The sequence below is a fragment of the Corticium candelabrum genome, chromosome 6 (assembly GCF_963422355.1).
Source record: "Corticium candelabrum chromosome 6, ooCorCand1.1, whole genome shotgun sequence".
NCBI lineage: Eukaryota > Metazoa > Porifera > Homoscleromorpha > Homosclerophorida > Plakinidae > Corticium > Corticium candelabrum.
Genome location: NC_085090.1, coordinates 6,816,205 through 6,828,431, shown reverse-complemented (window position 1 = coordinate 6,828,431; position 12,227 = coordinate 6,816,205).

The window sequence follows — 12,227 nt, the reverse complement described above, 5'->3', positions numbered from 1 at the left end:
TAACGTATCCAACAGATCAGGAGTATGACCGTACTCATGTGATACTGCCCCATGCTCAATAATGAAAAATTGGTGATTCATGGGGTACTATTTACGAAAATACGAAAGCTTTCCTCACTCTTTTCAGTAATAAAAATTATACACCATTATAATTAAACTTATTTAACTTAATAAATTGGTATCTACTATTAATTTAATTAATTATTAACAGTTTGCAACGTTATTTTCTTACCATGTCGTTGTTTTGTAAGTCACTGCTTTTACGCTCGTTCTGACTCTTTTGCGCCTGTCTCTGAGCGTGTACACCTTCTTTGTCTGACGTCATATTTCACCCAACTTGTCCTCTTTTGGGGCCTTCACAAACAAAGAAACGAGGGTTACACAAGAATTATAACAACTAGATGCCACACAGTATACCTACACACTGCAATTCCATGATTTTTTATTTTTGCATCGCCGTAGAGCAACTTCCGTTTGATTGGAATGACGTTTCACATCAGCTGCGAGAAACGTCGGGGGCTCGAGGGGTACCGATAGCGAACGTGAAGCGAGATCTGCTGTTAGCTGTACACTACGCAGACCTTTCAACTCTCACGATTTCGTCGTGAGACTCACGATTCACGATCTGACCGTTTGCGCCCAATCACGATTGCCAGTCGTTTCTCCCGACAATCCTACCGTGACAGTCGCTTTGCGCAGACTCGGTAGCTCCGTCGTCCTGTACACATAGCGGATTGTCTAGACGGCTCGTCTCGGATCTGCTTGTATCTAGCCTCGCCCCAGACGTAATGTGGATTGCAGCCACGGATGCAGCGCCATCACCACTGCGTCTGGTCTGGTACCGCCCCTTGCGGTCATGTCCCTAAGGAAATGATTAGTGTCAGTTACAAGTGTACTTTGTCGGCGTAGTAGATTACAGGAAACGACTGTTGCGTGGGATCTGCGTTAGTTAGGGTGCATGCAGTACGTAGGCAGCAGTCCAATGCATTGCAATAGAGGCATCTGACGCATTGCAGCTTCAACTGAGAACCTGTGTACGCATTCAAAGGCGTAGGATGCACTGCAAGTGCCATTTCTAATCTGCCATTTCACCGCTACGCTCTCTAACGTAGCTGCAATCTCTTACCAACGCTTGACAGCGGCCTATCACAACTAGTCTTGCAGCAGTTGTCATGAAGTACAGGATGTGTCAAATTGCGTTAGGCAAATTGATGCATATACATTGCATAATCCTCGGGGGAGGAAATTTGAGACTCTCTCTTCAACGCATCATCTTATACAGTTAATAAACATTTAGGGCGTGCACTCATTGAGGTTGGTACATCGTGTACACAGGTTCGTGTGCTTGTCCAATCACGCACGCACTCATACACACACTAACAAACAAACAAAACTAAAAGCAAACAGCGCTCTTCTGTTTGCCTCATCTCATGGCGTCACAATACATTTTCATATCCAATATTGTCTTACATTTTTATCTCATCGTCCTATTTCACACAGATGAAGCGTTACACTACGAGACAATGAGAGGATGAAATGAAACTACGAGGTAAAACGATGTGTGTGTGTATGTGTGTGTTTGTGTGCGTATGTGTGTGTGTGTGTGTGTGTTTGTTTGTTTGTTTGTGTGTGTGTGTGTGTGTGTGTGTGTGTGTTGGTGTGTTTGTGCGTGTGTGTGTGTGTGTGCGTGTTGGTGTGTGTTTGTGTGTGTGTGTGTGTGTGTGTGTGTGTGTGTGTGTGTGTGTGTGTGTGTGTGTGTGTGTGTGTGTGTTTATGTGTGTGTCTGAGTGTGTGTGTGTGTGTGTGTGTTTGTGTGTGTGTGTGTGTGTGTGTGTGTGTGTGTGTATGTGTGTCTGTGCCTGTGTGGACTGGTGTGTGTGTATGTGTGCGTGTGTGTGTATGTGTGTGTGTGTGTGTGTGTGTGTGTGTGTGTGTGTGTGTGTGTGTGTGTGTGTGTGTGTGTGTGTGCGCGCGAGTGTGTGGACTGGTATGTGTGCGTGCGTGTGTGGACTGTGTGTGTGTGTGCGTGTGTGTGTGTGTGTGTGTGTGTGTGTGTGTGTGTGTGTGTGTGTGTGTGGACTGGTGTGTGTGTGTGTGTGTGTGTGTGTGTGTGTGTGTGTGCGTGCGCGTGTTACACTTTCAAGCGATCATTCTTGCAAAGATGGTTTGCCATACTAGCAGATTTTATTCTTTCGTGTCAAATGTCAAGCTACAAGATTGAGACTACGTATGACATCCGCCGCTAAACCGGAATTGACGCATTATTCTGCTACATTGCCATATGCATAATTATCGGGCAGCGTTACCCTACTTGCTATAAGAAGTCATACACTAAGAAACTAGGCGTTGATCATACTTTAGTGCACTTAATTCTGCAGTGAATTGGCGAATCGCCCGCATTTCCTGTTTGCCACATCAGCCAACAATAAGTTTGCACCTGATAGAACCATATTGTGATGCCTGTTCGCCTTCAGATCTAGCCAGACTTAGCAGACAGTTGGTTGGACATTTGGTGGTTTGGTTCAATATGACGTTTTTTAAAAGTGAATTAGCAGGTGGCGACGGTTCTGCAATTCTCGTGGATCTTGATTAGAGCCAAAAGAGCGCTCTCAAATACCAGGTACTTTGGCTGCTTGTCATAAGGTGTTAGGGAAGGTTCTCACTCTGGGTATAGGTGTTTGGAAGTTTGCGTGTGCTAAACGGACATTGTAGACCACCTTGTACAACGCAACTATGCTCTACAATGTATATGAGGGTAATGAATTGCAGCAGTAAAATTATTGAATGGGCATGGCCTCTTGGCTCTTACGTCTACGCCTTAGCGTCTGACTGCAATTGTTAATTATGTAATCCGTTAATTCCTTACATAATTTTCATTCCTGCATGCAACCTGTTAGTCAAGGAGAACAGAAAGCAAGGAAATGAACATCCCAACGATTAGACTCATGCAGCACTCAATATTGTACATCACCTTTGATACAATTCAGGTCAATTAATGCTTCCTTCTTTCGTTTCTATTTCTCCCACATTTATGAACACTTTCTTTTTCCGATAAACCTCAGCAAGTGAGCGAGCAGAAGTATACACAGAGAGCAGTGAACTGCTCAGTCATTGATCTTAAGTAAAGATTGTATATACTGCTGTTGATAAAATGTGATGTCACATAAACGATACATCAGACTTTCTAGAACAATTGCATTCCTACTTTTGAATAACACATGCCAATCAATGGTGACTTGAACACCGGACGTTGAATTAGTACTGTTTATTGCTCTAGCGCTAGCTCGTGACTGATTCTCTATCGTTCCAAGTGTTTGCTGAGGCAGGTTAGACGGCAGATCGATTGGCCCAAGTATCATCAACATTTTCTCGTGACGACCTCAGAATGCTTCCGCTTCTATTCTACAGCAGAAAGCTACTTCCGGCAACTGAATTCAAGGAAAACACTTGTTGGTGTTTCAACAAGCATAACTAGTCTATAGCTCACTCTCTCTCTAGCTCTCGCTCTCTTGCTCTCGCTTCTCAGGAGTCTTCTTCTGGCAGATGTAGTGATGACTTTCCGGCAAGGATCTTTAGATAACTTCCCGGCTCACAGAAATAGTTGTTATATCTCTAATAACTTGCTCTTTAGTTTCTGAGTTCAAAATTTGAAGCCTTTGAAGGCCCCCGAAGCAGTCTCCTTTGAAGTGCTAGAAGCATGCACAAACTCCGTTGGCTCAACAGTCACTGTGTGATCAAATCCGAGAGATGTCGTTCAAGGAATGGGATGAGTCTAAAGGTGGACGAGCTGGCGACATCAATGTAAACACCGACCAGTTCGGTATTGTCCCAAATTCAACCGTCGTTTCTCGTAAAATATTTAGTTTTGAAGCTGCACGGGCTCAGGCTGTTAGAGTGCGTTGCGATGGAATCTGAATTCGGGCATACAATTTGATGCATGTTGTGTATGCGGCGACAACGGCTCGTCTTGCGGCGGGTGCAACAACGTTGTGGGCTCAAATGTCTAAACAGATCCATGCGACAGCTGCGAAGCGTCAGCATCCGAATGTCTCGTCTATGACTTTGTTCCCTTTTCGCGGAACAAAGAAGACAATTGCAGTGATTGCGATGGAATAAACACAGCAGCAGTCGATTGTTCAGGAGAATGTTACGGTACAGAGGTAATGGATCACTGCAACGTCTGCTCAGAAGGATCTACAGGCAAAGCGTACAATGCCGACGTCGATTGCAACGGTGTATGCAACGGCCTGGCTGTTATGGACGAGTGTGGGGACTGCGTCGATGGAACAACCGGTATAGTATTTACCCAGCGTATGGATTGCAGAGGAAGCTGCGACTTTCACTACGCGTAGGATCCCTATTGCGGTCTCTGCCAGGAGTCGTCGGTGGCACCACTAGACTATCGCGATTGTGCAGGCACTTCCTTTGGCAACGCTGTCATTGATGAATGCGGAGAGTGTAGTGCAGCATACAGTGGTTCTGGCACTTCTATCGAAGACGTCTCTGGTACTTGCGGCGGAAACGGCACGACATGTGAAGGATGTGACGGAGTCCAAGAAAGCCAAAACGAATCGGACAACTGCGGAGTCTACGGAGGCAACGACTGCAGCTGCTTCAAAATCACGTCTATCGAAACGAATCGCGGACCGTCGAAGGGAGGAACAAAGATAACAGTCAAGGGAGCCGGTTTTACCTTCATGTCGAATATGCCGTCAGAGTTTACTGATACGTGTGGCGGTGCTTTGCGAGATAGTCGTGGAGACACGATCCACGCGCAATGTAAATTGGAGTCTCCTAAGCAGCAATGGTAGGGCATTGCTCAACTGATCGACCACCAAACTATTGTTTGTACGACACCCGCCAGCACAGTATTCGCTCAACGCGTATTTCAGTTTTGTCTGAAAGTCGCCGTGGGAACGGGCAAGTTCACAAAGGAGTGCATTCATACCACGTTTACATACGACGACACAGCCAACACTCGAATCGATGACATCTCACCCACAGCGGGAATCATAGGACACACCACGGTCGTCAGACTCCTTGGCGACAACTTGTTCGATTCAGAACCGGCGCAGTGTTTACTGTCCGAATTTGGTGACTGTAACGTGCCTGCCGAGTTTATCAGAGCAAACGGGCTTATTTCCGTTGATGCGACATTTGTGAATGTTTCAGAATACCAGTGCTTCCTGCCTGCGTTTAAGTCATCATGTCGTGTAACAATTGCTCAGTCGCTTGACGGTCAGCAGTCGGGTGTTCTTGATTCCAGCTTCCGCCACTTCACGTACTTTGCGAGCGCCCCAGAAATGTCAACGTCACTTTTTCCGACGACGTCACGACACATGTCGTTGTCTGGGACCGAGCTATAGAAACATCCAACCGATCAGACTTTACTTGCCTGGACATCTGGGATGATGCGAGTTATTATCTGTTGAGCGGATCGACATCGACTTGCTCGTTTCAAACTTACGAACGGAAGGCCGTTGTTGTGCTGTTGGGATCGACGGCGACGGTGTCTCCAGGATCGGTTGTCACCGTGAAGGATGACGACATATGGACTCTAGGAGAGACATACTCTTATAACGCAACTAACGCGTCTGCTATGCTTTTGTCCTTAGCACAAAAACTGATCCCCGTTTCTGTCATCCAAGCAAGTAATGTTATGCCTGCGTGTGGTCACTACACAGCGGACGGTCTGCTTTTTTACAAATCGGGGTATAGACACTTGGACTATATCTGGGCCTTGGCAACCGAAGACAGCAGCACTTCACATTTCTTGGAACTTCAACGACAACTAGCATCGTTTGGCCGCTTCTCAGCTACGATTGCGTTAAATTCCGAACTGTTTGTAGTAGGAGTTCAGTACTATCTGGAACTGCAAGTGTCGAACGTGGTAGGCGAGACTAGCAATTTAACTCAAGTTCCTCTCACTAATTCTGAGGCTGATTCTCCCGTCGTGTCAATCATGGGACTCTCCGAGCAAGTGCTGGAATTATCCAAGATGGCAGTCTTTCAAGGAAACGTTCGACTGTCTGAATGTAGCAACGTGTCTTTCCTGATTTTCTCGTGGCGTGTATTCTCATACCGTCCACACAGCGAGGAGTCGACGACCAAACAATCAATCTTCAAGAGAGCGCGAAGGCTACGTTTGTCATCCCTCCTCACACTCTTCAACCCGGTATTCGATATGATTTACGTTTAACCGTCAGCTCTGAGAATGCCTCGTCGACAGCCTCGACGGCGGTCCGCACTGTCGTCGCTCCGATCAGAGCCGTCATTCTCGGAGGGAATCGCATCGTCAGTCGCAATTCCACGTTCACTCTTGACGCGTCGCATTCTATCGATTTCGCCGAGAGTCGAGTCAACGCCGAATTCGAATGGATTTGTCTAAGGCGACAAACGGTATGTTACGACGATTACGATCCACATAGGCGACCCATCGACATTCCTCGGGAAGAATTCGTTGACATCGACGCTTCTCGCTTCGCTGCTGGAAGTACCTACGTCTTCACGGTTGTTGTCAGAAAGGACGATAGAAGCGACTCGATTGCAGTTGAAATCACGATTTCTAACTTCACGGTGCCTGTTGTCACGATCTGGCCTGTACACCGTTTCATCTCTCCGCACGAGAAGCTCTCGATTCGCGCCACCGTGTTGTCTTATTTGCCTGTCGTGACGACGAAGTGGGACTTGCAACGCATGGCGGGTTACGGGTACGTCGACTTGTCTGCTGCATCCGAAGTGAAGTGGACGATGTCAGATTTCAGTCAGTACGAAGTCAATAAAACGGACATCGCGCGAGACGTGGTTGTATTTACAAACGCAATAAGTCAGGTCAATTTGGTCATAAAACCAGGTTCTCTGACGTTTGGCTTGACGTACAGATTTCGGGTTGACCGTAGACACTGCTGACGGTTTCGGTCGTGCAACGATTGACGTTGCAGTAGAAAAGCCCCCCAGTTCGGGGAGATTGGTCGCTCGGCCTGAGCGGAGGTATGCGTTGGATACTATCTTTTCAATTGAAGTGGAAGGTTTGGCGGACGTTGCGACAGACTTACCTTTAAGTTATCAATTTGGAGTGGCGTTTGTCGATGAACAAGTGTATTGGTTGAGTGGTAAAGAGAGCGGGAGCATACTCAAGACGGCTCTACCTCAGGGTGCTAGCACAAAGAGAATTGTCCGTCGTTGTACAGGTTTTCGATCAACATGGAGCTCGTGCAGAGATTAGAACAACAGTTGTTGTTTATCCAGCACGTTCGAGCTCGTCGGAAGCAACGGCATCGATTCTGAACAATGCGGATGCGTTAATACGTTTAGGCGAGTGGTGCGAAGGCTTGGCGCACATAGCCAGCTCACTACGCCAAACGCTCGTCAACACGTCATATGCTAACACAGAGTTAAGACCGAAAGCGGCTGAGATCATTCTTAATGTCTACAGACAAGAGATGCCGCCCGTAGACTCGCAGATGTTGCGTAAAGCTCGTCTGCTAGAGGTGGCTACAAGAGTAACCGTCACAGAAGTCGGCGGATCCGGAGATTTGCAAGTTAAGCCTGCGTTATTTCGGACGCAGATTTTCTTGGTTATGACTCTGTTCTCACGGAAATTCTCTCGGTCACAAGAGAGGTCGTCGATCACTTTGTTGCTGAACCCGTTCAGTCGACAGTTAACAAGTGAGCAACAACGGAATCAATACTTCTTTTCCCGACCAAAATCTTGACAACAAGACTCTCTACTACAGACGTGGCGACTCTCGCCCGTTTATCGACGAACGTCTTCAAACTGCAAGCGCATCCGGTCGGATCTGCGGCCATGGATTACGAGACGTTGGAACGGTTGGGCCTATATCTGCGTAAGACGGTCTTATACGGAGAAGAACGCACGGTAGTCCCATTGGACGACGGCGCAATAATGAGCGCCGTTTATGCCGACCCGGGTACTCACTTGACGTCGTTTGCACGCATTGATTTTGACCGTCAGCTGAGAGACGAGTATGTTCGATGGCCGTGCAACAGACGAGAGTGTCAAGGAGTCTGCATTCTTATTGGTTCCCAGTCGGTCGATTGGCACGGACTCGAAACGACGACCAAAGTCGATCCTTCGACAGCAATTTCTATCCGCGACGAAACTGAGGTAGCCATTTGATAAAATTTCGCAACGCAAATATTTCATTGGTTGGCTTGGCCACACCCATCGTATCCGTGTCTCCAGCTGATTTGGACTTGGGTGAGATAAAGAAGTCCTCGAACCTCTCTTATCCGATCACATTGGACTTCAACGTTACTGTCGATGACGTCACTGAGGAAGATGCCATGGTGTGCGTCTATAGACCAATGGAAGGGTACAACGGATTTAACAACACGGATTGGATTTCGGACGACGATCTGATTCCCGTCCCGATAAAAAAGTCGGATGTCATCACTGTCAGGTGCCGCTATCGTCACCTATCCGAATTCACCGTCATACACATACCCCTCATTCCTTCGGAAATAACGACACTCCCGCCAATTCCTAGCCCCGACGTGACAACGGCTTTGCCTACGACGACGCAATCGCGGCCGCGATCGACGCGATCGAAAACAACGCAACAGGCATCGATGCTATCTACCCAGCAATTCAGCCTACAGGAAAAACGCATGAACTATCCGGTGGAACACCCGAATGGATACCAGCTGTTGTGGCAGCCTTTGGCTAGACGGTCGTAGTGCTTTTGTATTTCTGTTATTACAGGAAACAAAGAATTGCGAAAATGACCGTCGTTCCCGAACATTTCGAGCTGGTAGCCGGCGGAGACAGAGAAGAGTATGTCTTCGAGGTCCACGGTAAGGAGCCAATGCAGGTCGTCAATGTGGACAGAATGGGCGACAGACGACAACTGTGCGTCGTGAGAGTTCTAAAGACGATCCGTCTGAGAGAACTTCGGAATGTTCTGATCGACGAGTTTGTCGACAATTTTAAAGATCAACCGTTCTACTTCCTCACCAGACATCTCAAGGAGGTGGAGCCGGAAGACGAGACGATGCAGTTTGTACGAGTCGTGTACGAGGGCGACGAAGTATTCGTCTGCAAAGTCGATCTAAATGAGAACGATTCGACGCGTCTTCATTTCTGCGTGTGCGGAGGTATTGCGCACTTTGAATGCGGAGAATGCCAGTCTCGAGGGTATTGCAGTCCGGACTGCCAGAGAAGGGACTGGGTCGACGTACATATTAAAGAGTGCCGCACGTTGGGCGAGAAGAAGCGTCGGGCGTCGCTCTTGATCCGAAGTCGGCAGACTAGTGTGAACCAGATGCCCGGATCGCAGTCCGATCAAGTAGACGGTGCCGACAAGCCGCTCCTTCGAAACGACATCAGAACATGGCGCGGATACCTGACAAGAACGACGTCGTTCCTATTCCCCAGACGCCTGCGGCAGGTTCGGGCGCGTCCGGGTCGGTACGTACTCCGGCTCGGTTCACTAGTGTTTCCAATATACTTCCTTCCTACGCTTCAGCCTTTGGCATCGGTTTCTCGCGAACCTCCAATACTTCCTACCAACCACTGTAACGCTTCTCTACTCAGACAACAACACGTGGCTCTGTGGCGAGCGACGGATCGTTTCAAGCGCCCGTCGTCAACTTTCCCAAGCCCTCTTTCGATCAGGAAGTAGCGAAGGGCACATCAGTGTTCACCAAGACCGGTCTAGTACTCGTACCTCGTCGGGTAGACAATCCGTGTTGCGAGATCTGAGAAGCAGACCTGGAACTACTACGGGAGCTCTTCTAGAGGACGTCAAAGACGAAGAGGCTAGTCGAGATGACTAGCGCACTGTAGAGCAAGCACACGAAGTCGTACAGAAAGAGAAGGGGAACGACGGAGAGGTAAGAACGGTGAGCAACGGTGGTCTCGCAGACTCAGTAGTATGACAATGATATCCGCCATGTTTGTAGTAGTATGTGTATACTGATAATCGGGTTTCGAGATTTACTGCTGTTTTATGTTTTGTATGAACTAATAGCTATTGCATCGCTTCGAACGACTGTTACGTTAGGATAAACAAGTTTGAAGTCGTCGATTATGCAAATTTTGACTCCGCCTATGAATTCAGTTTTATATTTTCACAATTTGGTACTCTGCTGTGTGCGCGTGATACGGGATATAATAAAATTTGCCAACACGCACACTGACTTAGCAGACAGAACATATGACGATGAAAAACAATAAAGGTTATCCGGGAATGCCCTACTAATTTACGTGACATCACGTGGCGCCAATCCCGCTTCGTGATTGGACGTTTGCCTACATATCGTACAGTCGTTACCAGTAACATAATCATATACATAAAATACAATGGCACTATTATTTAAACACACTCCTTACTTGTCCTCAGACAAATTTTTTTGCATACAGTAGCCTTATGTTAATTAATTATTAATGCTAACAAGTGCAGCTGACTACTGTATCAGTTTATACAAAACACAAAATTACATCAATATATATAAACAACAAGAACAAAAAACAGTGATGTTAAACAAATAGATGTTCTTGTATTTCTGTGCCTCACAGTGCTCAAGTGAAATACATAGAGATAAAGAAACACAGAGATATACAGATTACTGTCAGCTTTCATTCAAGATGGTGTAGAGCACACCAACGTGTAAGTTATATATAACCTTCTTGACCAAATGCCGCAGTATAAAATCCAATACAGTACAATATATTAAAGATCTTATAATGCAACAATTATCAGTACAGGTTATGGTATGATTAGCGTTCTATCTGACTTGTGCAGTAGCATGCTAATCATACAATAAATAATTTCTATCATGGTAACGTAACATTTATATAATAGGGGAAAGTGCAATATTAACCAAAACACCTCACGTGACCATGGTATAATATAGATTATTGATAATCAGGAAATAGAATTTTAGATTTACATTTCTTCACAATTTTGAGATCTGATCCAGTTTCTATGTTAATTAATTAAATTCATTTGTCGTCCTCATACTAATATCGCCATCTGATTCAGTAGTTGTGCAACCAGTCCTTCAAAAATATGTTTGATGGTCAGTGTTTGTAACCTTAGATTGTGTATATGTACCGAACTGACCTAACAGTTCAACAGCATTAATTAATTAAAGATGAGATTATCATTTCTACCTTGAGGATAAGCAGCGCGCAGTCAATGCTTTTGTTGTGACTTGCTCAGTTTAGATCTCAACAGATGAAGTCTTGTAGCCTCAAATGACAGAAAATTTAATTAAAGGCACTATTTGTGCCATGGTCCTAATCAAATTGCCATATTTCTACAAATAGCGCCCAATGCTCAAGTTGTGTCTCATGGTGAGCCTATATGAAATAATAATGCCGCATTCTCAATTAGTGCTCAACTGGAGTAGTATTCAAACCCAGTTATATGCATGCACGTCTATCAATGTGTACGGTAGAGATGAATTATACGCCGAGGTGGAACCAACGAGTGACAATGAAGATCTAACGTATTCAACAGACCAGGAGTATGACTTGCTCATGTGATACTGCCCCATGCTCAATAATGAAAAAATAGTGGCTCAAGGGGTACTATTCACGAAAATACGAAAGCTTTCCTCACTCTTTTCAGTAATAAAAATCATACACCCTCTTCATCAAACTTATTTAACTTAATAAATTGGCATCTACTATTATTTAAATTAATTATTAATTGTTTGCAACGTTATTTTCTTACCATGTCGTAGTCTTGTAAGTCACTAATTTTACGCTCGTTATGACTCTTTTGCGTCTGTCTCTGAGCGTGTACACCTTCCTTGTCTGACCTCATACATTTCACCCACCTTGTCCTCTTTGGGGGCCTTCACAAACAAAGAAACGAAGGTTACACAAGAATTATAACAACTAGATGCCACACAGTATACCTACACACTGCAATTCCATGATTTTTCATTTCTGCATCGCCCTAGAGCAACTTCCGTTTGAAGAAATGACGTTTCACATCAGCTGCAAGAAACGTCGGGCGCTCGGATACCGTTAGCGCACGTGAAGCGAGATCTGCTGTTCGCTGTACACTACGCAGACCTCTCAACTCTCACGATTTCGACCTAAGACTTACGATCCATGATCTGACCGTTTGCGCCCAATCACGATTGCCAGTCGTTTCTCCCGACAATCCTACCGTGACAGTCTCTATGCGCAGACTCGGTAGCTCCGTCGTTCTGTACACATAGCGGATTGTCTAGACGGCTCGGCTCGGCTC